General features: G+C 46.4%; 1 protein-coding gene across 1 annotated transcript in view; it reads left to right on the top strand.

Annotated features, from left to right (window-relative positions):
- The first annotated feature begins 18,356 nt into the window (after window positions 1-18,356).
- The window catches only part of SIL1 (SIL1 nucleotide exchange factor), a 240,247-nt gene continuing 233,311 nt past the window's right edge, over window positions 18,357-25,292 (top strand). The window contains exon 1 of the mRNA XM_010388107.2: window positions 18,357-18,529. The gene's annotated coding sequence lies outside the window, so the exon portion shown is untranslated. The remainder of the gene's footprint in view (window positions 18,530-25,292) is intronic.

Genomic DNA, 25,292 nt, shown 5'->3' with positions numbered 1-25,292 from the left:
GATGAATGAAGTTTCTCAAGCTAGCTTCTGAGATCCTTGGGGCTTTTCCACAGTTTGAAATCGCCTCAGTATGGCACGTGAGGCTCTTCACAATTAAGCTGGGAATAGTCAACTAGTAATTTTCCCAGACAGTCTGGGCAGGATGTGGGGGCGTAGTCCTCTTTAGAAAATAAAAAAAGTGAAAGTATAAAGCATTTATGTACATTTTGACAGGCAGACGTGATATGCAAATGGATTGCAAATATAATGCAAATGACATGCAACTCCTCATGCAAATGAGCATCCTGTCTTTGGAATCAACTGCCGTGTATTCACTGATTTGTCTGCAGTTCTGGCAGTAAATCTTTCAAGGGTTTGGGATGCAAGTTGCTTTGATGGCAATGTGTGTGTACTAGGGAGGAGGGGGTGGTGGGATGGGGTCTCTCAAGGAGGAGTCAGTGTGGTGCTATAAGTTTGCAGCTTAGTATGAAGTTTAATATAGTACATAGTTTAATATGAGGTTATTCTCCTGTGATACTCTAAGGACTGACATTTCGGAATTGGTGGCAGGTGGTGGCAATGAAATGTAACTTCTTATATTCTTCAACTCTTTGGCTGCCTCACATCTTCTGTCCCACCCATCTCACACCATTGGGGTTCTGGTCCACAGGAGTAGAGAGTAGGGAGTCAGAGATCCCTGGCCCCAGGTCCTCATCATGAGGACTACAGAAGAGCTCTTGTAAATCATATCTGGAGAAGGTTATGAGCATGGTGTGGAGTTCTGCACTTCCTAATCTCATGACAAGTAGAATTTAGCTGAATTTCTAGGCCTGTTAGAAAAAGATGAGTGGTGACAAAAAGCATGGAGACTTTCTGAGAAATATAGCTGCTTAATCTCAATGCCAATAATGTGATATCTGACAAAATTGGGACGCTTACTTGGAAATCTAAAGGGAAAAAATGTCAACTATGATTTTTTTCATGATAAAAACCTGTTCTTCCCTGTCATTGGTGTGAAAGGAAATTTTTGGTTACACAGACTCTTCCCCGATGATTATAAAAATGTTGGGCAAATGATGCAAAAGAGGCTTTAGCAGGTGTATTTTAGCCTAACTCAAGATCTGTTTTTCTCTGACACTTTGCATCAGACCTGGGTTCAAACACTCAATTTTCAGCTATATAAACTTGGGCAACTTATTCAACTTTTCTGAGCTCAGTTTCTGCATCTGTAGGGGAGTAACAGAATAACAGAATCTTATGAGGTTGTTGTAAAGTCACATGAGATAATGCATGTACTTAACACAGTGCCGGGCTCATAGTGAGCATTCAATTAATACAGCTATTTGCAAGGACCATCTGTAGATTTGCTGCCTAGATTCCATTCATCCTCCATCTGATAACTGTACCCCATTTATTCCTGGTGAACCATCATTTTCTTCTCATTCCATGTGGTCCTAATGAAACCAACTCCATCCTCAGCACCAGGAGTAGAACATGTGGCGTAAGCTGGGCATGGTGGCTCACGCCTGTAATTCTGGCACTTTGGGAAGCTGGGCCAGGCGGATCACTTGAGGCCAGGAGTTTGAGACTAGCCTGGCCAACATGGCAAAACCTTGTCTCTACTAAATATACAAAAATTAGCTGGGTGTGGTGGCACATGCCTGTAATCCTAGCTACTCAGGTGGCTGAGGCACAAGAATTGCTTGAACCTGGGAGGAAGGGGTTGCAGTGAACCAAGATTGTGCCATTGCACTCCAGCCTGAGCAACAAAGTGAGACCCTGTCTTTAAAAAACAAACAAACAAAATAGAACATATGACTTAGGTTTAAATCATTCATACCATTCTATTCTCAGGCCACAGTGATTGGTTCAAGAATGGGGACATACATAGAGTTACCGTATGATCCAGCAATTCCACTTCTAGGTAACCTTGTATAATCAACCCTCAGTGTATGCAGAGGATTGGTTCCAGACACCTGAGTACACTAAAATCCACGCAGACTCAAGTCCTGCAGTCGGCTCTGCAGAGCCTGAGTATACAAAAAGTCAGCCCTCCATACACTCAGGTTTCACATCCTGTGAATACTGTAATTTCAATTTGCATTTGGTTAAAAAAATATGTGTATAAGTGGACCCTTGCAATTCAAACGTGTGTTGTTCAAGGGTCAAGTGTATATGAATACTCATAGCAGCGTTATTCATAATAGTCAAAAAGTGGAAGCAACCCAACTGTCCACCACTTGGCAGCAGAATGCTGCTGTGAACGTTCATGTACACCTTTCTTGTAGTCATACAATGGGCTATTATTCAGCAATAAAAAGGAATAAAGTACTGATTCATGTTACAACATGGATGAACCTTATAAACATTATGCTAAGTGAAAGAGGACATACACAAAAGGCCATATGTTATTTGATTCCATTTATATGAAATATCTAGAATAGGTAAACCTATGGAGACAGAAAGAAGATTAGTGGTTGCCAGGCACTGGAGTAGGGGGGAATGGGTAGTGGCTGTTACTGGGTATAGGGTTTCTCTTTTCTTTTTTTTGAGACAGGGTTTGGCTCTGTTGCCCATGGTGGAGTGCAATGGCTAACTGCCATTTCTGCCTCCCAGGCTCAAGCACTCCTCCCACCTCAGCCTCTGGAGTAGCTGGGACCATAGGCACTCGCCACCACGCCCAGCTAATTTTTGTATTTTTTATAGAGAAGGGGTTTCTTATGTTGTTCAGATTGGTCTCAAACTCCAGGGCTTAAGTGATCTGCCTGCCTTAGCCTCCAAAATGCTGAGATTACAGGCGTAAGCCACTGTTCTTGGCCTAGAGCTTCTCTTTAGGGTGATAGAAATATTTTGGAATTAGATAGTGATGATAATCACACAACACTGTGAATATATTAAAAACTATTGCATTGCATACTTTAAAAAGATGAATTTTATGGAATGTGAATTATATCTCAATTTAAAAAACTAAACCAGATAAAACAGTGGACACATGTCTCAAGTAGATCAATGAGAGGCAGTAAGACCCACTCTAATTCTTTGGAGTCATGAGGGAAGTAAACTAGTTCCTTTCTTTGAGGACTCTAACTTGAGAGAATATAGGGTCTGGAGCTGCTGTCCTGTCTTGCTATGTGTAGCTCCGGAGACTGAATTATCCAACTCAGCTGAAAGCAGAGCCAAGAAATGGAGACACTGAGACCTGTTTACACATTGGAGCTACAGTAATTAATTGTCCCAGTTTGCCTGGGACTTTTGTGGTTTTAGAACTGAAAGTCTGTATATCATGTTAAGCTGGAGCTCCAAATCCACCTCTGCTTGAAGCTCAAGATGTTACCCGTGGACTTTTCAATTACAGTCACGCACCATGTAATGATGTTTTGGTCAACAAGGGATCACATATGCGATGGTCATCCCATAAGATTATACTACCGTAGTTTCACTGTACCTTTTCTATGTGTAGATATGTTAATTTTAATTTTAATTTTTTTTTTTTTTGAGACAGAGTCTCACTCTGTCACCTAGGCTGGAGTGCAGTGGCGCAATCTCGGCTCACTGCAACATCACCCTCCTGGGTTCAAGCGATTCTTGTACCTCAGCCTCCTGAGTAACTGGAACTACAGGTGTGTGCCACCATACCTGGCCAATTTTTGTATTTTTGGATATTTTTTTGAGATGGAGTCTCGCTCTGTCACCCAGACTGGACTGAAGTGGTGCAATCTCGGCTCACTGAAACCTCCGCCTCCTGGGCTCAGGCGATTTTCCTGCCTCAGCCTCCCGAGTAACTGGGATTACAGGCAGGTGCCACCACACCAGGCTAATTTTGTATTTTTAGTAGACACAGGGTTTCACCATGTTGGCCAGGCTGGTCTCAAGTTCCTGACTTCAGGTTATCCGCCTGCCTCAGTCTCCCAAAGTGCTAGGATTACAGGTGTGAGCCACCGTCCGGTCCTCTGTTTAGATATGTTTAGATACACAAATACTTACCATTGTGTTACAATTGCCTACAGTAATCGGTATAGTAACACGCTGTACAGATTTGTAGCCTATGAGCATAGACTATACTGTATAGCCTAGGTGTGCAGTAGGCTACACCAGTGGTCCCCAGCCTTTTTGGCACCATGGGTGGTTGCATGGAAGACAATTTTTCCATGGATGTGGGGAGTAGGGTGGCAGTATGGAGGCCAGTGATGGTTTCAGGATGAAACCGTTCCCCCTCAGATCATCAGGCATTAGTTAGATGCTTATAAGGAGCACACAACCTAGATCCCTCACATGCACAGTTCACAATATGGTTCGTGCTCCTAAGAGAATCTAATGCTGCCGCTGATCTGACAAGAGGCAGAGCTCAGACAGTAACGTGAGCGATTGGGGAGGGCTGTAAATACAGATGAAGCTTTGCTCACTCAGTTGCTGCTTACTTCCTGTTGTGAGGCCCGGTTTCTAACAGGCCATGGACTGGTACCAGTCCATGGTTAAGGACCCGGGGCTATACCATCTAGGTTTGTGTGAATACATTTTATGATGTTTGCACAAGGACAAAATTGCCTAAAGACACATTTCTCAGAATATATCCCAGTCATTAAGCAATGCATAACTGTGCATGAGTCAATAAATTCTCTTTTTGGTGGGGCGAGGTGGCTCACGCCTATAATCCCAGCACTTTGGGAGGCCAAGGCGGGCAGATCACTTGAGGTCAGGAACTCGAGACCAGCTTAGCCAACATGGCGAAACCCCATCTCTTCTCACTAAAAATACAAAATTAGCTGGGGATGGTGGCGCACGCCTGTAATGCCAGCTACTCAGGAGGCTGAGGCAGGAGAATCGGTTGACCCCAGGAGGCAGAGGCTGCAGTAAGCTGAGATCCTGCCACTGCGCTCCAGCCTGGGCGACAGAGCAAGACTGTTTCCAAAAAAAAAAAAAAAAAAAAAAAGGTTGGGCTCACGCCTGTAATTCCAGCACTTTTGAGGCCAAGGTGGGCAGATCATGAGGTCAGGAGCTCTAGACCAGCCTGACCAACATGGTCAAACCCTGTATTTACTAAAAATACAAAAATAATTAGCTGGGCATGGTGGTGCATGCCTGTAATCCCAGCTACTTGGGAGGCTGAGGCAGGAGAATCGCTTGAAACTGGGAGGTGGAGGTTGCAGTGAGTTGAGATCGCGCCACTACACTCCAGCTTTGCAATAGAGTGAGACTCCATCTCAAAAAAAAAAAAAAAAAAAAAAAATCTCTTTTTGTTTTTGCCAGCATCACAAGTTGGGTTCTCTGGAGGCAGGCACTGAGACAGTTTAGGGCTCAAGATATTTATTGTGGAACGACACCTTTGAAAAGAAGGAGGCAGAAGCAGAATTGGGCAGAGGAAGAAGTTAAATATGATGCAGGCTCTTGGCCAATTCAGTAGAGAGTTCTGGAGAAAGTATTGCCTTTCAGAAGTTTCCACATTGGGGCCGGGCGCGGTGGCTCAAGCCTGTAATCCCAGCACTTTGGGAGGCCGAGGCGGGTGGATCACGAGGTCAGGAGATCGAGACCATCCTGGCCTACACGGTGAAACCCCGTCTCTACTAAAAATACAAAAAACTAGCCGGGCGCGGTGGCGGGCGCCTGTAGTCTCAGCTACTCGGAGGCTGAGGCGGGAGAATGGCGTAAACCCGGGAGGCGGAGCTTGCAGTGAGCCCAGATCGCGCCACTGCACTCCAGCCTGGGCGACACAGCGAGACTCCATCTCAAAAAAAAAAAAAAAAAAAGAAGTTTCTGTTTTGTTTTTCTAAGACCACCAGAGCGGGTACAAAAGAACCAGCGACTAGGCAAGGGTAGGAGCAAAACTGCAAGTTTATTTTGGTCACCTAGCTTCAAGGGAAGAAGGTGGGTAGGGAGAGGTCTGTTGGCCCCCCGACAAAAGGGACCCCCAGAGTCACCCGTACAGCTCTCGGACGGAGTTCCCGCAGTCCTAACATCCCGACAGGAGTGGAGGACTGAGGAAGGCCGCGCGTGGTGTGCCTCCGGAGCGGCTTTTCTAGGAGTGGGAGGGCAATAGGCGGGGCACGGGCGTGTCAGGGGGCGTTCCACAGGTGCGACCAGGTAAATCTTGGTCTCTTCAGATTGACATCACCTGGCGCATGCCTAGTTGGTCGGCACCTTCCCGGGTCGCCGGCTGGATTTTCGCGGGCGAGGGAAAAGTTGGGCGGGGATGAAGAACCCGGAAGTGCGCCATCTTGCCTCCGTTCATCCAAACAGTTTCCACATTGGGCCAAAATGGCTGAGCCACTATACTTTTCCCTCTTTTTCTTAATCTGAAAACTTCAAGTGGTCCTTCAAATCTCAACCATAAGTGTTGCTTTCTGGGGGAAGTGCTTCCTGGAGCCCCCAATGACATTAAGTCCCATAGCACCTGGTTTACCTCCTTTATGTGTAATAATTTGATTAATTACTAATTATTGTTTATTTTTTTGTTTCATGCCTGTCTTACATGCAGAATTTTAGTTTCCTGAAGGAAGGGACTGTTCTGGCTAGCTATTGCTAGGTTACAAACTACCCTATACCTTCATGGCTTAAAACAGGCTGATGAAATAGGACCCATGTACTAGATCCAGCCCACAGTCTGTTTTTGTTTCTTGTTTTTGAGACAGAGTCTCATTCTATTGCCCAGGCTGGTGTGCAGTGGTGTGATCTCGGTTCACTGCAACCTCTGCCTCCTGGGTCCAAGTGATTTTCCTGCCTCAGCCTCTGGAGTAGCTGGAATTACAGATGAGCGTCACCATACCCAGCTAAGTTTTTGTATTTTAGGTAGAGACGGGGTTTCACCATGTTGACCAGGTTGGTCTTGAACTCCTGACCTCAAGTGATCCACCTGCCTTGGCCTCACAAAATGTTGGGATTACAGTCATGAACCACCGTGCCCGGCCCACATTTTTTTTTTTTTTTTTTTTTTTGTATAGCTGGCAAATTAAGAATTTTTTAAAAAAAACGTTTTTAAGGGGTTGGGAAAAAAACAAACAAAAACAAAAAAACGAATGAAACAAAAAACAAGAACAATATGTGACAGAGATGGTATGTGACCCATGAAAGACTATAGGAAAAGTTTGTCAACCCATGAACTGAAACAATCATTTTGTTATATCTCATAATTTTGTGGGTCAGGAATTCAGAAAGGGTTTGGCTGAGAAGTTCTTCCGTCTTATGTGATATTGACGGGGGCCTCTCAGTGGCACTCTAGCTATAGGCTGATGTGGTTTGGAAGATCCAAGAGGGCTTCACTCGCATGTCTGGTGCTTTAGTAGGAGGCTGGAAAGCTGCTCTCAGCTGGGCCCCTCTCCCTTTTCACATTCTGTCAAGGTAGTTGGAGTTATTACAGAGTGGCTAAGGGCTCCAAGGGACTGAAGTGGAAGCTCTTTTTTTTTTTTTTTGAGACGGAGTCTCGCTCTGTCACCCAGGCTGGAGTGCTGTGGCCTGATCTCAGCTCACTGCAAGCTCCGCCTCCCGGGTTCACGCCATTCTCCTGCCTCAGCCTCCCAGGTAGCTGGGACTACAGGCGCCGCCACCTCGCCCGGCTAGTTTTTTTTTTGTAGTTTTTAGTAGAGACGGGGTTTCACCGTGTTAGCCAGGATGGTCTCGATCTCCTGACCTCGCGATCCGCTCGTCTCAGCATCCCAAAGTTCTAGGATTACAGGCTTGAGCCACCGCACCCGGCTGAAGTGGAAGCTCTTAAAGACTAGGCTCATTTCCGGGCGCGGTGGCTCACGCCTGTAATCCCAGCACTTTGGGAGGCTGAAGTGGGTGGATCACTTGAGGTCAGGAGTTTGAGACTAGCTTGACCAACTGGAGAAAACCCATCTCTACTACAAACACAAAAATTAGCTGGGCACGGCGGTGCGTGCCTGTAATCCCAGCTACTCGGGAGGCTGAGGCAGAAGAATTGCTTGAACCTGAGAGGCGGAGGTTGCAGTGAGCCGAGATCACTCCATTTCACTCCAGCCTAGGGAGTTTTTAAAAACTCCCTGTCTTAAAAAAAGACTAGGCTCATGACTGGATAGCATCACCTCTTCTGTACTTTATTGGTCAAAGCTATCACAGGCTAGCCCAGATTCAAAGGGAGACGAAAGATACCTCATCTCCTGATGACAGGAGTGGCAAAGAATTTGAGGCAATCTTTAACAGTCTCTTCACTCACAATTGTATTCCCAGTGCGTAGCACGGCACCCAGCACATGAACTCAATAAACTTGTTAACTAGTGGACATACTCTGGCAGGTGGAATCTGACCTATTTGTAATATGAAAGTATTAGATTTGGAGCTAAATCAAGGCTGAGGGCTTCTTGGACCCTTAGGGAGCACTTAGGTCCACACATTCCAATTTGGGGCTGCTGTGCGCCCAGCACTATGCTGCATCTCTCAGCACATTTGGACTTCAGTTTCCTTTTTGGTTAATGAGGGGCAATAAAACAGGTATCTCATGGTATTCCTGTGAGAATTAAATGGCATAAGGAATGTGAGCAAATTTTATTAACGGTAATGTTGTGCTCAACACTAGGTTATTATTGTCATTGTTGCCCAGAGTGAGATGTGGACAAGGCCGTGGCCCTTAGATCCCCTGCCCTGGAGAAGTGCCTTTCAACTGGACTCCACTCCCCAGCTCTTACCCTTGCCAGTTCCTGAGGAGCAGGTGTTAGGAGAATGAAGCAGGGTTCCTATGGCTATGCAACCCAGTCCTAGCTGAGGAAGATTTACTTCCCAACAGTAGCTCTAATGATGGTTCGATGGGTCTCATAATTCCATAATGATCTTGGAGCTAATGCCTCTCACCCTGGGCGTCTCTGTAGAGGTCATGGGGAAATGGGAAGCCACAACAGCTAAACAAATAAGAATGATTAGTTGCATGTGGCCAACCTCTTGTTGCCTGAGTCAGCCTATTCTGTGCACCAATATGTGGAGTAATAAAGACATTTCTGAGAAAAACCATATTCAACTTGTCATCCTCCCCCAGCTCAGAAGATGCAGTATTCCTTTCCCCAGAAAAGCCCCCAAAATTATCTGGTCCAGAAACATTCCCACACTTCTCACTTCCTGTGTGTCTCACTTTTAACTGGAGGGAGGGTTTGTCTCTACCTGAGTAGACAAAGAATACCTCTTCTTTCAACCTTTCCATGAAAGCATCCATATAGCCTGGGCATGATGTATAATGTGCGTGTAGGTCTGAGAGTGAGGTAATTATTTGGAATGTTAAGTAGGGATATAAAGCAGAATCCCCTGTGTGAGTTTGTAAGTACTCACACATGTATTTGTGTGTGATTTAACTTTGCTCAGTCTCTAGCACAGTGTCTGTGTAGCCAACAGGCATGGAAAAGAGTAGTACTAATAATAGCTAAGATCAGCTGGGCGCGGTGGCTCACACCAGTAATCCCAGCACTTTGGGAGGCTGAGGAGGGTGGATCACCTGAGGTCAGGAGTTTGAGACCAGCCTGATCAACATGGTGAAACCTTATCTTTGCTAAATACAAAAAATTAGCCGGGCGTGGTGGCCCATGCTTGTAATCCCAGCTACTTGGGAGGCTGAGGCAGGGGAATTGCTTGAACCTGGGAGGCAGAGATTGCAGTGAGCCAAGATTGCACCATTGCACTCCAGCCTGGGCAACAAGAGTGAAACTGTGAAACTCCATCTCAAAAAAAAAAAAAAAAAAAAAAAGCTAAGATATATTCAGAACTTCCTGTGTGCCAGGCACTAGGCTGAATGCTTTACTTGTATTATTATCTCATTTAATCTCCATGATAATAGTTGAGATGAGTACTGATATCATCTCCATTTTACAGATAAGAAAGCTAGTCTCGGCCGGGCGCGGTGGCTCAAGCCTGTAATCCCAGCACTTTGGGAGGCCGAGACGGGTGGATCACGAGGTCAGGAGATCGAGCCCATCCTGGCCTACAGGGTGAAACCCCGTCTCTATTAAAAAAATACAAAAAACTAGCCGGGCGAGATGGCGGGCTCCTGTAGTCCCAGCTACTCGGGAGGCTGAGGCAGGAGAATGGCGTAAACCCGGGAGGCGGAGCTTGCAGTGAGCTGAGATCCGGCCACAGCACTCCAGCCTGGGTGACAGAGCGAGACTCCGTCTCAAAAAAAAAAAAAAAAAAAAAAAAAAAGAAAGCTAGTCTCTAAGGTTGGTTAGAGTTGAGCGACTTGCTTAGCTAGTGAGAGGCAGTCAGGACTTGGCCCTGATTCCAAAGTTGTCTTAACTGCTACAGAATTCCAAATTCACATTCTCTGATGACAATTATATTGGATTCGATTATCTAATGTTCTCAGACAGGCTGCACAGCAATCTTTATTCTCCATATGTGGTCTCCCAGAGCTCTGGAGTTTGGAAACCTTTATTAGAGACAGTGTCAGCAGAGGGAAGGGTTCTCCTATCATTGGCTTGCTCACTGAGGACTGTGCTGGTGTGGTCAGTTACTGCACTCACCATGCCCAGGATTTTCTTACAGCAGATGCCATCCCTTCTGCAGCTCCCTGCTCAAGGAAACAGCATTGGCTCTTGTGTCGGGGTAGGCATAGATTGGAACAGGGATGGGGTCCACATAGGCTGCCCTACAACAGCCCTGCAGTGGCTTGGTTTATAGGACTCTTCCAGGTTGAGCAGGGGCGAGGGTGGTGGTGGTGAGGATTACAATGAACTATTCTAGTTGTATTAGGCCTTTCTTGCATTGCTATAAAGAAATACCTGAGGTTGGGTAACTTATAAAGAAAAGAGGTTTAATTGGCTCATGGTTTTGCAGGCTGTACAAGCATGGCACTGGCATCTGCTCAGCTTCCAGGGAGGCCTCAGGCAGCTTTCATTCATGGAGGAAGGTGAGGCAGGAACAGGTATGCCACATGGCAAAAGCAGGAGCAAGGCGGGGGGAGGTTCTATCCACTTAAACACCCAGATCTCATGAGAACTCACTCATTATGGTGAGGACAGCACCAAGCCATGGGAGATCTGCCCCCATGACCCAAACACTCCCACCAGACCCCATCTCCAACACTAGGGATTACATTGCAACGTGAGATTTGGGTGAGGACAAGTATCCAAACTATGTCACCAGGCAACCTGGCTCCTCCCAAATTTGGAACGTAGAGTGAATTGCTCTTGGCCCATCAGACACCTGGGTGTGATGCAGATGACAAGAGTGAGAGAACAAGTGGCCCATGAGAGGGAGCCTTGTCTCCTTTACATCTGATGTCTGTCTTTACATCAACCCTTTATTATGGGTCAAAGCAAATCTGAACTGCTCTGTATGAGAAAAGGGTGAGGAATTTGGAAGCTTGAGGGAGAATGTGACGAAGAGATGTGAACAGGCTGAAAGGGTGCGGTGCAAGGAAAAGAGGAGGTAAAAAGTGATCCATGGAGGCGATACAGGGCGGGAGAGGGACTTGTGGGGAGAGGATTGTTCCTGCGGGCTTTCAAGTTGTTTGCTTGTGGAGAGTGATATTAACTTCTTCCTCCATCACCCCTATGATACCTTTGGTAAATTCTGCATTTCACACTCATACTTTTGTAGGTATCTGTTCTTGGTAGGGAAACAGAGGAGAGGGAGGGAACAGCTGACATCTAGGTTATACTCCATCTTCTCCTGCCTGATTTATTTTCTTTTTTTTTTTTTTTTTTTTTTTTGAGATGGAGTTTCACTCTTGTTGTCCAGGCTGGAGTGCAATGGTGCAATCTAGGTTCACTACAACCTCTGCCTCCCAGGTTCAAACGATTCTCCTGCCTCAGCCTCCTGAGTAGCTAGGATTACAGGCATGCACCACTACACCTGGCTAATTTTGTATTTTTAGTAGAGACAGGGTTTCACCATGTTGGTCAGGCTGGTCTCGAACTCACGACCTCAGGTGATCCGCCTGCCTCGGCCTCCCAAAGTGCTAGGATTACAGGCGTGAGCCACTGTGCCTGGCCTTCCAGCCTGATTTCTTTAGGATCTCTTAGAGTTTTCAAGGCTACTCTATATGTGTGTGTTGACACATCTGATTATACATGTCTAGTTGTATAATTAATACACCTGTAGCAATGTGCATATCTTTGTGTGACAGTGTTCATGTAAGTGGATGCAGAATGTTTTAATTTATCTACATATATAAACATGTCTATGTGCTGTGTGTATGAGTCTGAATGTGTAAGCTGTGTTCACAAGCGTGTATGCCAGGGCTTGTGGCACACAGTATTTTCCAGAAGTGTCTGCCAGGATACAGCTCATCCCACATGTTCTGTTTACAATAGGGTATTAATACTCCTCTCAATGAGAGGTGGGTTCTCTTTCTCTCTCTTTGAATGTGGGCTGACCTTTGTGACTCACTCAACCAATAGAGTGCCGCAGAAGTGATGCTACCTGACTTCTGAGGCTAGATCATAAAAATACCATGCACTTTTATGCCATGTTCTCTTGGGATGCTTATTCTTGGAAACCAGCCACCAAGCTGTGAGGGGGCCAAGTAGCTATTTGGAGGGGCCGCTTGTCAGTGTCCTGGCTGACAGTACCAGCTGAGGTTCCAACCTGCAGCCAGCATCAATTGCCAGCCATGAGGGTGAGCATCTTCCTGTAGTTGGGCCACCCCAGCTGACAGTATGTGGAACAGAGTCAACTCTTCCCTGCTAAGCCTTGTCCAAACTGCTAAATAAATTATTGTTGTTTTAAGCTACCAAGTTAGGGATGCTTTTTTATGCAGCAGTAGATAACTGGGACAGGGCTGTGGCTGTGTCTGCCCTGTGTATGAATTCCTGTGACTCTGTGGTTTTGTGGGTGTCTGCAAGCAGTGCATTGGTGTCAGGTGTCTGTGTACATTAATAGGTGTGTGGTTGAAGGCACTTCTGGAGACAGAGTCATGGTTCTTGGGGCTTCGCTTTGGCCTCGGTGGGAAGCTGTTTGGTGAGAACACTTTGCAATCTTGTCTGTCTTCTGGGTCCCTTCTTTTGAGTGTTTTTCCTTTGAACCCGAAAGGCTTGTTTAGCTGAGAGCAAATGCAGCTTAAATTTACTGACCTTCTTCTGGTCCAAGCCCCTTGGAGCTGCCAAAGACTTCCAGCAGGCGGGAGGCTGCCATCTAGAACCCTCACATCCGTTTCACAGGGGCTGGAAATGCTTTCATTTATTTTTATTTTTCCCCCTTTTCTTCTTCTGAGGCCTTCAGAAATGAGCCAGAGACAGAGAAAAGCACAGTTACTGGAGTCCTTGAAGCCTCTTGGGGTGGAGAGACCTAGAATTCTTGACTGCCAGGAAGAAGCTGCTCAGGTGCCGCTTGGGTCCCACAGTAGAGATCATCTGGTCTCTGCCCTGCCTTGGCAGCGGCAACCCATTCCATCTGAGTGCAGCCCAGGAAGTGCAGGAATCTGGTTCGGGAGCAGTTCCTCTTGATTTCCCCTGGAATGCACCTTAGCTTCCTGCTTCTTCCATGTTCGCCGCTTGACTTAGCTTTTCTGGGAATGCTGAGTGCTCTGGCTTCACACCCCCGCCATAGCACTGCCTCTCAGGACCTCTCAAGCGCTGTTATACAACAGAGATTTTTTTTTCCTGAGATGGAGTTTTGCTCTTGTTGCCTGGGTTGGAGTGTAACGGCGCCATCTCGGCTTGCCACAACCTCTGCTTCCCAGGTTCAAGTGATTCTCCTGCCTCAGCCTCCCAGGTAGCTGGGATTACAGGCATGCACAACCACACCTGGCTAATTTTTGTATTTTTAGTAGAGACGGGGTTTCTCCATGTTGGTCAGGCTGGTCTCAAACTCCCGACCTCAGGTGATCCGCCTGCCTCGGCCTCCCAAAGTGCTGGGATTACAGGCGTGAGCCACTGTGCCCGGCCACAATAGAGCTTTTTGATAGAAATGTTCCATCATCTTTGTTGTCCACTATAGTGGACTGAGCATTTGAAATGTGCCTAGTGTAACTAAGAAACTGTATTTTAACGTTTATCTAATTTTAATTAAATCTAAATAACATGCGGTAACTGGCTACCATATTGGACAGCACAGCTCTGAAGAGTTCAGTAGGAAGAGTTTTTGTTTGTCTGTGAAATAAATCTGCCCCACCTACCTCACAGAGGTGTCTGGAACAAACAAGGTGATGAGCGTGAAAGGGCTTTACTCACAAAAGGGATCTGAAAAGACAGCCGTGTGAACTGAGTGGGCTTATTCATACAACTCTGTTTATATATACACACATATATATACACACACATATATACACATATATATATATTTTAATTTTTGAGATGGGGTCTCACACTCACCCAGGCTGGAGTACAGTGGTGCGATCTTAGCTCACTGAAACCTCCACCTCCCAGGCTCAAGCAATCCTCCCACTTCAGCCTCCCGAGTAGCTGGGACCACAGGCATGTGCCACCATGCCCAGCTAATTACTTTATTTTATTTTTGGTAGAGATGGGTTTTGCCATTTGCCCAGGCTGGTCTTGAACTCCTAAGCTCAAGTGATCCGCCTGCCTTGGACTCCCAAAATGCTAGGATTACAGGCATGAGCCACTGCACCTAGCCTGTTAATATTTCTGTTTAATGGTGCTTGCCAGGCTGTTTTGATCTGTTTACATTTCTGTGTCTCTCATTTGACCCTAAGCTCTTCAAGGGTAAGAACCAGCAGGACTGTTTCACAGTTGTACCCCCACAGCCAATGGCTGGCATGTAGCTTGGTGCTCATGTTCAAGTGAATAAAATGTCTGCAGTCCAGAAAGGACTCCTGGCAGCAGGATCTGAGGTGTGTGGTGAAAGCTGGGTGGGCGAAGAGGAAGCAGCTGAGGGGAGGAGGCAGGTCAATACAGTGGTGAGACAGAGTGAGGGCTCCTGCTCCCCACTCAACATTTGAGACCCATCCAGAGAGAGCAGGGAGCCAACTCCTGAAGCCAGGAATACTTTCACACAATAGGGTATGAGGCTTGTGGGAGATTAATTGAGAAAGGCTGATCAGAGGAGAAATGATCTACTCAACACATTCTGCTCGTTGAGGAAGGCCAAATTGATCTTATAAATCTCTGCCTAGCCAGGGCTCTGGGGGTGGGTGCTGTGGTTTCCTTTGATTTGATTGATGGTGGCTGGGTTGAAGGTGATTCCTCAGGCTCTCTACCCTTCCAAGCCTTCCTTTGCTCTTCTGGAGAGTGGAAGAGGGATTCTAGAAACTCTCCAACAGAACTGCAAGAGAGAGACGGTTTTTAGCCTGTTGTTTACTTATTTAAGAGGAATTTTTTGTTTTTTTTTGAGAGTCTCGCTCTGTTGCCCAGGTTGGAGTGCAGCGATGTGATCTTGGCTCACTACAACCTCCACCTCCCAGGTTCAAGCAATTCTCCCTGCCTCAGCCTCCCGAATAGCTGGGATTACACACGCCCACCACCATGGCTTGCTAATTTTTGTATTTTTTTAGTAGAGACGGGATTTTGTCATATTGACCAGGCTGGTCTTGAGCTCCTGACCTCAGGTGATTCGTCCGCCTCAGCGTCCCAAAGTGCTGAGATTACAGGCGTGAGCCACTGCGCCCGGCCCATAAGGAAATTTTAAACTTACTTTTGCTCAATTCCAAGACTTATATAAGGAAACAAAGAGAGGAGACTACCAAAATCCCAGCACCCACTGTGATCACTGGACTTCAAACTTCTCACCTTTACAGTGGGCCTCTTTGCTTAAGGCTGTGTAAGTAGAGGCTGTCTGCTTAGGTTCAACCCTGCACACTGGCTTCAGCAGCTCAAGAGGCTTGATTTCAGAGCAAGTTCCTCTGAGAAGGTAGTTCTGTCAGGGTATGGTTTTGTCTGTTGGGACTACCATAACAAACACCTTAGGCTGGGTAATTTACAAATAGAAATTTACTGCTCACTGTTCTAGAGACTGGGAAATCCAAGATCAAGGTGCCAACAGATTTAGGGGCTGGTGAGGGCTTGCTCTCTATTTCAAAGATGGTGCCTTGCTGCCTTGCTTCACATGGTGGAAGGGAAGATCACTGTGTCCCTCCATGACAGAAGGGGCAAGGCAGCTCCCTTCAACCTGACCTGTTTTTTTTTTTTTTGAGATGGAGTTTTGCTCTGTTGCCAGGCTGGAGTGCAGTGGTGTGATCTTGGCTCACTGCAACCTCCACCTGCTGGGTTCAAGCGATTCTCCTGCCTCAGCCTCCTGAGAGCTGGGACTACAGGTGTGCACCACCATGCCCTGCTAATTTTTGTATTTTTAGTAGAGACGGGGTTTCACCAAGTTGGCTAAGATGGTCTCGATCTCTTGACCTTGTGATCCGCCTGCCTCAGCCTACCAGAGTGCTGGGATTACAGGCGTGAGCTACTGCGCCCAGCCCAACCTGGCCACCTTTTAACACTATCACATTGGATATGAGGTTCCAATGCATGAATTTAGGGGAGACACCAACATTGAGACCATGGCAGGGCTTTTCAAGGTTTGGAGACCGGGCCTGGGGTGGCAGTGGGAGATAGACTATCCCTTTCCTACTACATACCTGAGCTGGTTAGATCTGTCCCAAGGAGAAAGGCCCCACTTTGAGCGCTGGCAGCTGTGTTCAGCTGGCCTCTTCTCTTGGCTCAAGCATTCATTTATTCATGCTATTAGAAGATTTGAGCTTATTCTATTTTTAAGGCTCTTACTCTTGTAGCACTTTATTAATATCTTTTTTATAACTTGTGCCAGTCTCTATTATAATTTATATGTTCATTCTGTAATTTATCACTCGTGAGATATTTGTTGAACATTTATTATCTGTACTCATGGTACTAGGCAGTGACATAACTAGAATTATTCTTAGGCCCAGTTCTTCTCACTGGTCTCGCGGGTATTCCAGGGGAAAAGTGAGCTGTTCTCTTTTCAAATCAGGCCCCAGGTGTTTTATCTAGACCTTTCTCATAAGTTGGCACTATTCACTGAACTACTACTGCCCAGGGGCTTGTTCTCCTTTCCCATACTAGTAACCAAGGTTTGCTCAGTGGCTGTGAAGTCAGTTTCCCATCTGCTTGAAGTAAACATAATCAAGAAGGTAAATTGAGTGGTAGAAGCTCCCAGAGTACATGGAAAAGGGAAAAGAAGTCCAGAGATAGGCTGTTTGCTATTGGGGAATACTTGCCCTTTGGGGAGGTCACTGTCTGGATTATTGTTTTCTCCACTCATGAATGACCAGGAATCACTGTGTGGGGGCTCTGAGGGGAGAAGGGGGCAGTCATTTTATTCATCAGGTTAAGCATGTCTAGGAAAGGGCAAGGTCTAAAGGTGGAACAGTGGAAAGAGAATAGGACTTTGGAGGCACCTAAATCTAGCTTTAACTCCCAGTTCTATCACTTCCTGACTGTATGACTTTGTGTAACTCCTTTAGCCTCTTTGAGCCTTAGCTTCCCCATTTATAAAAAGGGGATGACCATTCTGCTCAGAGGACATTATAAATAAAATATGTATGCAGCACCTGGCACAGAAAATATTATATTCACTGGTACAGCAGAATTAGAACTGCACTGACACCAGCCTGGGCAACATAGTGAGACCCTATCCATTAAAAAAAAAAAAAAAAAAGCCTGGCAACAGTGGCACGCTCCTGTGGTCCCAGCTACTGGAGGCTGAGGGGGAGGATCCCTTGAGCCTGGGAGGTCAAGGCTGCGATGAGCCAAGGTTGTGCCACTGCATTCCAGCCTGGGGGACACAGTGAGACGCCATCTTAAAAAAAAATCAGAATTGCAAGTGACCTTTATTTTACTAAATTTTGAGACAGAGTTTCACTCTGTCACCCGGGCTGGAGTGCAGTGGCACGATTTCAGCTCACTGCAACCTCTGCCTCGTGGGTTCAAGCGATTCTCCTGCCTCAGCCTCCCAAGTAGCGGGAATTACAGGCGCCCGCCACCACGCCTGGCTAATTTTTGTATATTTAGTAGAGACGGGGGTTTCACCATGTTGGCCAGGCTGGTCTTGAACTCCTGGCCTCAAGTGATCCGCCCGCCTGGGCCTCCCAAAGTGCTGGGATGACAGGTGTGAGCCACTGCGCCCGGTCACCTGATGTTATTTTTTAAATTATTGGTCTTTGTAAAAAATTTGCACAAGTATATAAAGTGAGTGACTTACAGGTGTCGTATTTTGCATGAATTTGCGAGAAATTTTATTTCTGGAGACTCTCGGCTTATGTCCCAAACTGAGTCACAAGAACTTGATTTATTTTTACTCCGCACCCCTCTGATTGCTTTCTGAGGGTCCTTCCGCTAGAAAGAAATTACACTATTCGAAAATTAGCGAGGAAACTTCGCAGTTCCAGCCTGGAAGCAGAAGCAGGTGTGCACGAACCTCTTCAGCCCTCTACCAGCGGAGGGGCACTGGGGCAGCTCGTGCAGAGTATGCAGAGGGCGGTGCTAGGGGCGGTGCTCCCACCTCGGTGCGTGGTCGGGGGTGCAGCGCGGTGTTCTGTCGGCCCGCGATTGGGCGAGGCCGCGAGCGGCGTAACAGCTGCCAGCTCACGGGCTCAGACGGTCGCCGCCGCGTTTGCGCAGGGGGAGCTGGTCGCCGCTGCGGCCGCCTGGAATTGTGGGGGTTGTGTCTGCCACTCGGCTGCCGGAAGCCGAAGGTAGGGGCAGTGAGGGCCGCCCGGCCCTGGAGCTGGGCTGGGGGTTCAGGGCGCTTCCTGGGCCTCCTCCTGCCGGCGGCCTCGGCGCCTTCGCAGCAGTGTTCTCGGGACCCACACATCCTCACTAGTGTCTCTAAAGCGGGACGTCCAAGTGGGCTCGGGGCACCCTGCCGAAGGCCCACCTTTCTTACCTTTCCCACTCAGAATGTCTCCATTCACCTCTTCATTGGCAGGAGAGGAGGCCGTGGAAATTCGATATTGGCTTTGGCTCCGCACCTGTTTTTAGTGCCTTTGTCTGTTTGATTCTTCCGGCCTAAGTTACCATATCTGTCCGAAGGGGTGGCTTGGGTGTTGACCCGTGTGTCTCTTCCCATGTGGAATTATTGTCACTCTCTTACTGCTTGTTTTTCTTTGTCCTAGAAAATTTGCCTTTAGAGGTTACAGACTTTGGTTAGTGTTATCTCTCAGATCGTCTGGGGGGTTTGTGCATAAGCCTTGAACTCCATCCCCTGGGATTTCGGATAAGGTGGTGCGTGGGCAGCTGTACCCCAGGGGCTTCTCATTCAGGTAGTCCCGGAATCCTGGCTTTGAAAATCCCTGCTTCAGAAGTCAGGAGAGAATGACTTGACATATGAACCCCTGGAATGGGGCTCTGAGTGGGAAAAGCCAGGAATCAGGAAATGCTAACACCTGTGAGGCTGGGGCTTTCTTTGCACCGTAGGAATTAGAATGCCATTTGATATCTTTTAAAAATATTTGACTACCTATATATGTAAGATCAGTTTTCTAATATTTTTAAATGCCTGGCTTCAGCTGGCTTTCCCACCCCAGTAAACCTAAATAAAAACACAAAACTGCTCTGAGAGATGGGGAGAGGGTTAAGTTAACCCAAATTAAGTAGACAGGAGGAGAATAAAACTTACGTATTTGCTAAGAGACGAAACTGATATGTTTATAAACAGTTTTTTAATTTTTTTTTGAGGCAGAGTTTGGCTCTTGTTTCCCAGGCTGAAGTGCAATGGCACCATCTGGACTCACCGCAACCTCCGCCTCCCAGGTTCAAGCGATTCTCCTGCCTCAGCCTCCCGAGTAGCTGGGATTACAGTCATGCGCCACCATGCCCAGCTAATTTTCTATTTTTAATAGAGACTGGGTTTCTCCATGTTGATCAGGCTGGTCTTGAACTCCTGAACTCAGGTGATCTGTCCGCCTTGGCCTCCCAAAGTGTTGGGATTACAGGCATGAGCCACCTTGCCTGGCCTATAAACAGGTTTTTTTTTTTTGACATTGTGAAAGATACTTTGTTACGTGTGTGTCTTTTCAGCTCTCACCCCACCCAAGTTTTTTTCTTTTCTGATAAAAGTATAGCCAGATTTGGGGATTAGGTAGGATTTTGATGGGAGCCAGAGTGTAACGATATTGGACTTGATATTTGTACAACATGGGTCAGAACTTGGTCTGTGGTTTTAGTTGAGAACATGGCCCTCGGGTTAAGATGGTGTTACCACACCAGATTTATTTCACCTGTCTTTCAGATGTTTAGTGAATTTAATCTCATGAATACATGTGCTATTTTAATGAAATTGGCAATAGAAGAGACTTTCTGCTCCCACTTTACAGGTGATGGAAATGTTACTAGGGATGTGGAAGTCCAGGAATGAAAAATTGCCTAGTACTTTGATTCCCACTTACTACTTCCCTGCTGTTTTCTGAAGGCCAGGTATTCTCTACTGAGGCCAGCTGTGAGCCCTGGTGTGTTTCATTGGCAGGAGAAAAGGCTAATTAAGTGAAACCGAAAGGTAACAAAATGGATTTTAAAATAACACACATGTGGAAACTTAATCCACTAATGAATGTTCTCCTTTAGAGTGGTGTGTGCAGGTGTAGGTGGTGGGAGTTGAGGGTGGCATCCCCTAAGTGATTTGGCTGTTGTCCAAGGCAGTTTTGAAAATCCACCTCTGGAATTGTTTTCAGAGACCTTTTTGAGCCATGTGAAAGATCAGTTCCTTTAATATATTGAGTCATACTGTATTTTTTTTTTTTTTTTTTTTTTTTTGAGATGGGGTTTCACACTGTGGCTCAGGCTGGAGTGTGGAGGCATAATCATAGCTCACTGCAAGCTTGAACTCCTGGGCTTAAGTAATACTCTCACCAAAGCCTCCTGAGTAGTTGGGACTACAAGGGTGCACCACTAGGCCCAGCTAATTTTGTAATTTTAATTTTTGTAGAGACAGGGTCTCGCTGTGTTGTCCAGGCTGTTTTCGAATTCCTAGCCTTAAGCAATTCTCCTGTCTTGGCCTCCTAAAATGTTGAGATTACAGGCGTGAACCACTGCTTACAGCCTATATATATTTAACCCCGAATGGCATGGGTAAGCAACCTTGTCACCTGACTTGTCTTCAGATGAGTTAACGGTTCTTTTGAAGTGGAAATAACAGATTTTTGGTGAACATGAGTTTTAATTCTGAGTCTACCACTTATTAGCCACATAACCTTGGATAAGTTACTTCACCTCTGGGGCTCAATGTACCACTACGTAAAAGTGGGAATAATACTTTGAAGGGTGGTTAAATGAGGTAATTACCCATGAAAGCTCTTGGGACATAGGAATGCAATAAATGTTTTCACCCTCAAAGATTGAAGATTTGCTGTTAATGAGAATATTCAAAAGAACGTGACAGTCTCTGGCTGGGCACGGTGGCTCACGCCTGTAATCCCAGCACTTTGGGAGGCCAAGGTGGGTGGATCACTTGAGGTTGGGAGTTCAAGACCAGCCTGACCACCATGGAGAGAAACCCTGTCTCTACTAAAAATACAAAATTAGCCGAGCTTGGTGGCGCATGCCTGTAATCCCAGCTACTCGGGAGGCTGAGGTAGGAGAATCACTTGAACCCGGGAGGTAGAGGTTGCAGTGGGCGGAGATCATCGTGCCATTGCACTCCAGCCTGGGTGACAGAGAGAGAGACTCTGTCTCAAAAAAAAAAAAAAAGTCTCTGAAAGGAAGTTGTACCTTTTTCGAAAGAGGTGGATATTCTTTTTCACATGTTTGTGGATTCATACTCTGACCTGCTCAGCCTCTACCCATCTTTCTTCATTCATTTTCTATCCTTTCCTAAGTGAAGTTCTGCTGCAGAGGCTGTCGGCCAGTCTCTTGGAGTAAGCCTCTTTTCAGGAGAGCTAATCTGAACGCTCTTAACAATGCTAGTCCCTTGGTCACTATTCCTAGGGATTTTTCTCTGGGGGCTCCAGATGGTGCTTGGATCATGCTCTGTAGCACAGCCATCTCTAACTCCTGGATTTGGTGTCAATTTGGAGACCCATCCTGTGGAGCTAATCTTCTCTCTTTCTGAGCAAGGATGAATACTTGATCCTTTACTGAGTCAGCCTTAAACTGCAAACCTTAGTCTTCTACAGCAGAAAGCCTTGCATTTTAATTATACATAGTCTAAAGAGGGAATAGCCTGCCCTTTACTTTTCTTCCTTTACTTTCACCAAAGATTTCACTGCTGAGTAGGGGAGTAGGAGAATAGCCTGTTGCCATTCAGAGTGAGGCTTTGGGTAACCCCTGATTGCTAGCATAAGCAATAACGGATTTCATCTTTGGGACGAAAACCTTGTAAAAGATTTGGGCTGCTCAGACACATGTGGAGAACCTCATGGAATTTTCCTAGCTTGTGAGGATTTTATACCTGGCATTCTTACTTTTGCAAATTTCTACCCAGAATCCAGTAGCAACAAAACTATGTTCAGCCCAGACTTGTAGTTCCTTCAGGTTCCACCAGGCAGCTGTAAGACAAGGGTGTGGTTGTGCTGGCTGGCCATGTCTGCCCTCATCCTCCTAATACTGCCCTTGGCTTTGGTATTGAGAAGGAAGTGGCATAATCAATTCATGAGTAACGTTCTCTGCCAAAGTGGAAGTCAGGGGCAGAGAGTTGTCAGCGTAGGACTAGACAGATGAAAAGAGCCAGCCTTGCCTCAGGAATGCTGCTAAAGTACTGTGAATCCATGACAACTACTGTGTTTCTTGGTGTCACCTCATTTGTGAAATGGGAATGCCTTCATTGATCTCTTTCATGAGAAAGTTGGACCACCATCCCAGTTTGCCCAGGACAGAGGGATATCCAAATATGGGACTTTTAGTGCCAAAAGCAGGAAATTCCAGGGCAAACCAGGACAAGTTAGTTACCCCACCCATGACCATTATACAAATGAATGAACACGCTGTCCTTAGGGTTCATCTAAGATTCAACCCTTTGGGTTTATTTAATTTTCAACCTTCTGTTCATTATCATATTTTGAGACTTTTTTTCCCCAATTGTCTACTCCCCAATGGAATTTTTTTTTATTTTTTATTTTTATTTTTTTTATTTTTTATTTTTTTTTTGAGACAGAGTCTTGCTCTGTCACCCAGGCTGGAGTGCAGTGGCGGGATCGCAGCTCACTGCAAGCTCCGCCTCCCGGGTTTACGCCATTCTCCTGCCTCAGCCTCCCGAGTAGCTGGGACTACAGGCGCCCGCCACCTCGCCCGGCTAGTTTTTTTTGTATTTTTTAGTAGAGACGGGGTTTCACCGTGTTCGCCAGGATGGTCTCGATCTCCTGACCTCGTGATCCGCCCGTCTCGGCCTCCCAAAGTGCTGGGATTACAGGCTTGAGCCACCGCGCCCGGCCTTTTTTTTTTTTTTTTTGAGAGGGCGTCTCACTCTGTCACCCAGGCTGGAGTGCAGTGGCATGATCTCTGCTCACTGTAGCCTCTGCCTCCTGGGTTCAAGTGACTCTTGTGCTTCAGCCTCCTGAGTAGCTGGGATTGTAGGCGCCCACCACCATGCCCAACTAATTTTTGTGTTTTTAGTAGAGATGGGGTTTTGCCGTGTCGGCCAGGCTGGTCTTGAACTCCTGGCCTCAAGTGATCTGCCCACCTCAGTCTCCCAAAGTGCTGGGATTACAGGCGTGAGCCATCGCATCCAGCCACCCGCAATGGAATTTTAATACCACAGATGTATTGTGTATCTGTTTTTGTATTGTGGCCCTTTCGATGGCCACAAACCATTGTAATATCTAATATTTTTTCCCCAAGAATCAATTTTCACCCCTTTTGAGGGTAATATTGCACTCATTGAGAATGCATGGTCTTATCTGATACTCTTTCTGTAATATAGTCATCAAGACCTGTTTTTTATCGAGAAGAAACAACTGGTACCACAAGCTTTTTCTTTTTGTTTTTTTTTTTTTGAGACTGAGTTTTGATCTTGTTGCCCAGGCTAGAGTGCAATGGTCATGGATAGGGTAACTAACTTGTCCTGGTTTGCCCTGGACTTCCTGCTTTTGGCACTAAAAGTTCCACATTTGGATATCCTTCTGTCCTGGCTCACGGCAACTTCTGCCTCCTGGGTTCAAGTGATTCTCCTGCCTCAGCCTCCTGAGTAGCTGGTACTTATAGGCATGTGCCACCGCACCTGGCTAATTTTTTTTTTTTTTGGTAGAGACAGTCTCACTGATCACCTCAGGCTGATCTTGAACTCCTGGGCTCAAGCATTTCTCCTACCTCAGCCTCCCAAAATACTGGGATTATAGGTGTGAGCCACCACACCTGGCCAAGTTTATTCTTTATTGTTTTAATTTTCTTTGAGTCTTTGGATTTTGAGGTGGTCCATTTACCATCTGCTTCTCTGGTGCCTCTTGGGCCTTCCATCTTCACAGCTGGGGCTGCTGTGTTGGCCCAGGTATCCCCAGCCTGGACATTGGAACCTTTGGGAAGGGGCTGATATTTGGCCCTTGTCACATTTCACACCTACAGAGAAATGGGGAGGGGTATATTTCGGAGGTCTGCTCACAGGCCATGTTGTCACTGAGGAAGTTCTTGATCATTCCTTTTAGTTACCACTTATCATCACTGGCAGAAGAACGTCAAAGTAGTCAGTGAACTGATCTCCACAGCTAGCTACTTCCCTCTCTGCAAGTAGTTTGCTCCTTCAGTCTTGTGATGAGAAAGGGATCTAGCAACTAGAAGAAGAATCTGAGATACATCCTAAAGTTCTGGTAAGGAAAGCTGATGCCAATGGACTTTTTTTTTTTTTTTTTTTTGAGATGGGATCTTGCTGTGTTACCCAGGCTGGTCTTGAAGTCCTGGCCTCAAGCAATCCTTCCACCTCAGCTTCCCGAGTAGCTGGGATTGCATGCGTGTACTACCATGCCTCACTCACCAGTGGATTTTTTTTTTTTTTGAGAGTGTCTTGCTCTGTTGCCCAGGCTGCAGTGCAGTGGCGTGATCTCGGCTCACTGCAACCTCCACCTCCCAGGTTCAAGTGATTCTCCTGCCTCAACTTCCCAAGTAGCTGAGACTAGAGGCACCTGCCACCATACCTGGCTAATTTTTGTATTTTTAGTAGAGATGGGATTTCACCATGTTGGCCAGGCTAGTCTCGAACTACTGACCTCGTGATCTGCCTGCCTCGGCCTCCCAAAGTGCTGGGATTACAGGCGTAACCACTGTGCCTGGCCCTTTTTAAGAGGGTCTCACTCTGTTGTCCAGGCTGGAGTGTAGTGGTGTAATCATAGCTCATTGCAACCTCCAGCTCCTGGGCTCAAGTGATCCTCCCACTTTAGCCTCCCAAGTAGCTAGAACCATGGGTGTGCACCACTATGCCTTGCTAATTTAATTTTTTTTTTTTTTTTTTGAAGAGATAGGGTCTTGCTTGCAACATTGCCCAGGCTGATCTTAAATTCCTGGCCTCAAGTGATGCCCTACCTTGGCCTTCTAGAGCAC

Source organism: Rhinopithecus roxellana, chromosome 3 (assembly GCF_007565055.1).
Source record: "Rhinopithecus roxellana isolate Shanxi Qingling chromosome 3, ASM756505v1, whole genome shotgun sequence".
In the NCBI taxonomy this organism is placed as follows: Eukaryota; Metazoa; Chordata; class Mammalia; order Primates; family Cercopithecidae; genus Rhinopithecus; species Rhinopithecus roxellana.
The sequence above is the reverse complement of the archived record's forward strand: the minus strand, read 5'-3'. Positions and strand labels throughout refer to the sequence as shown.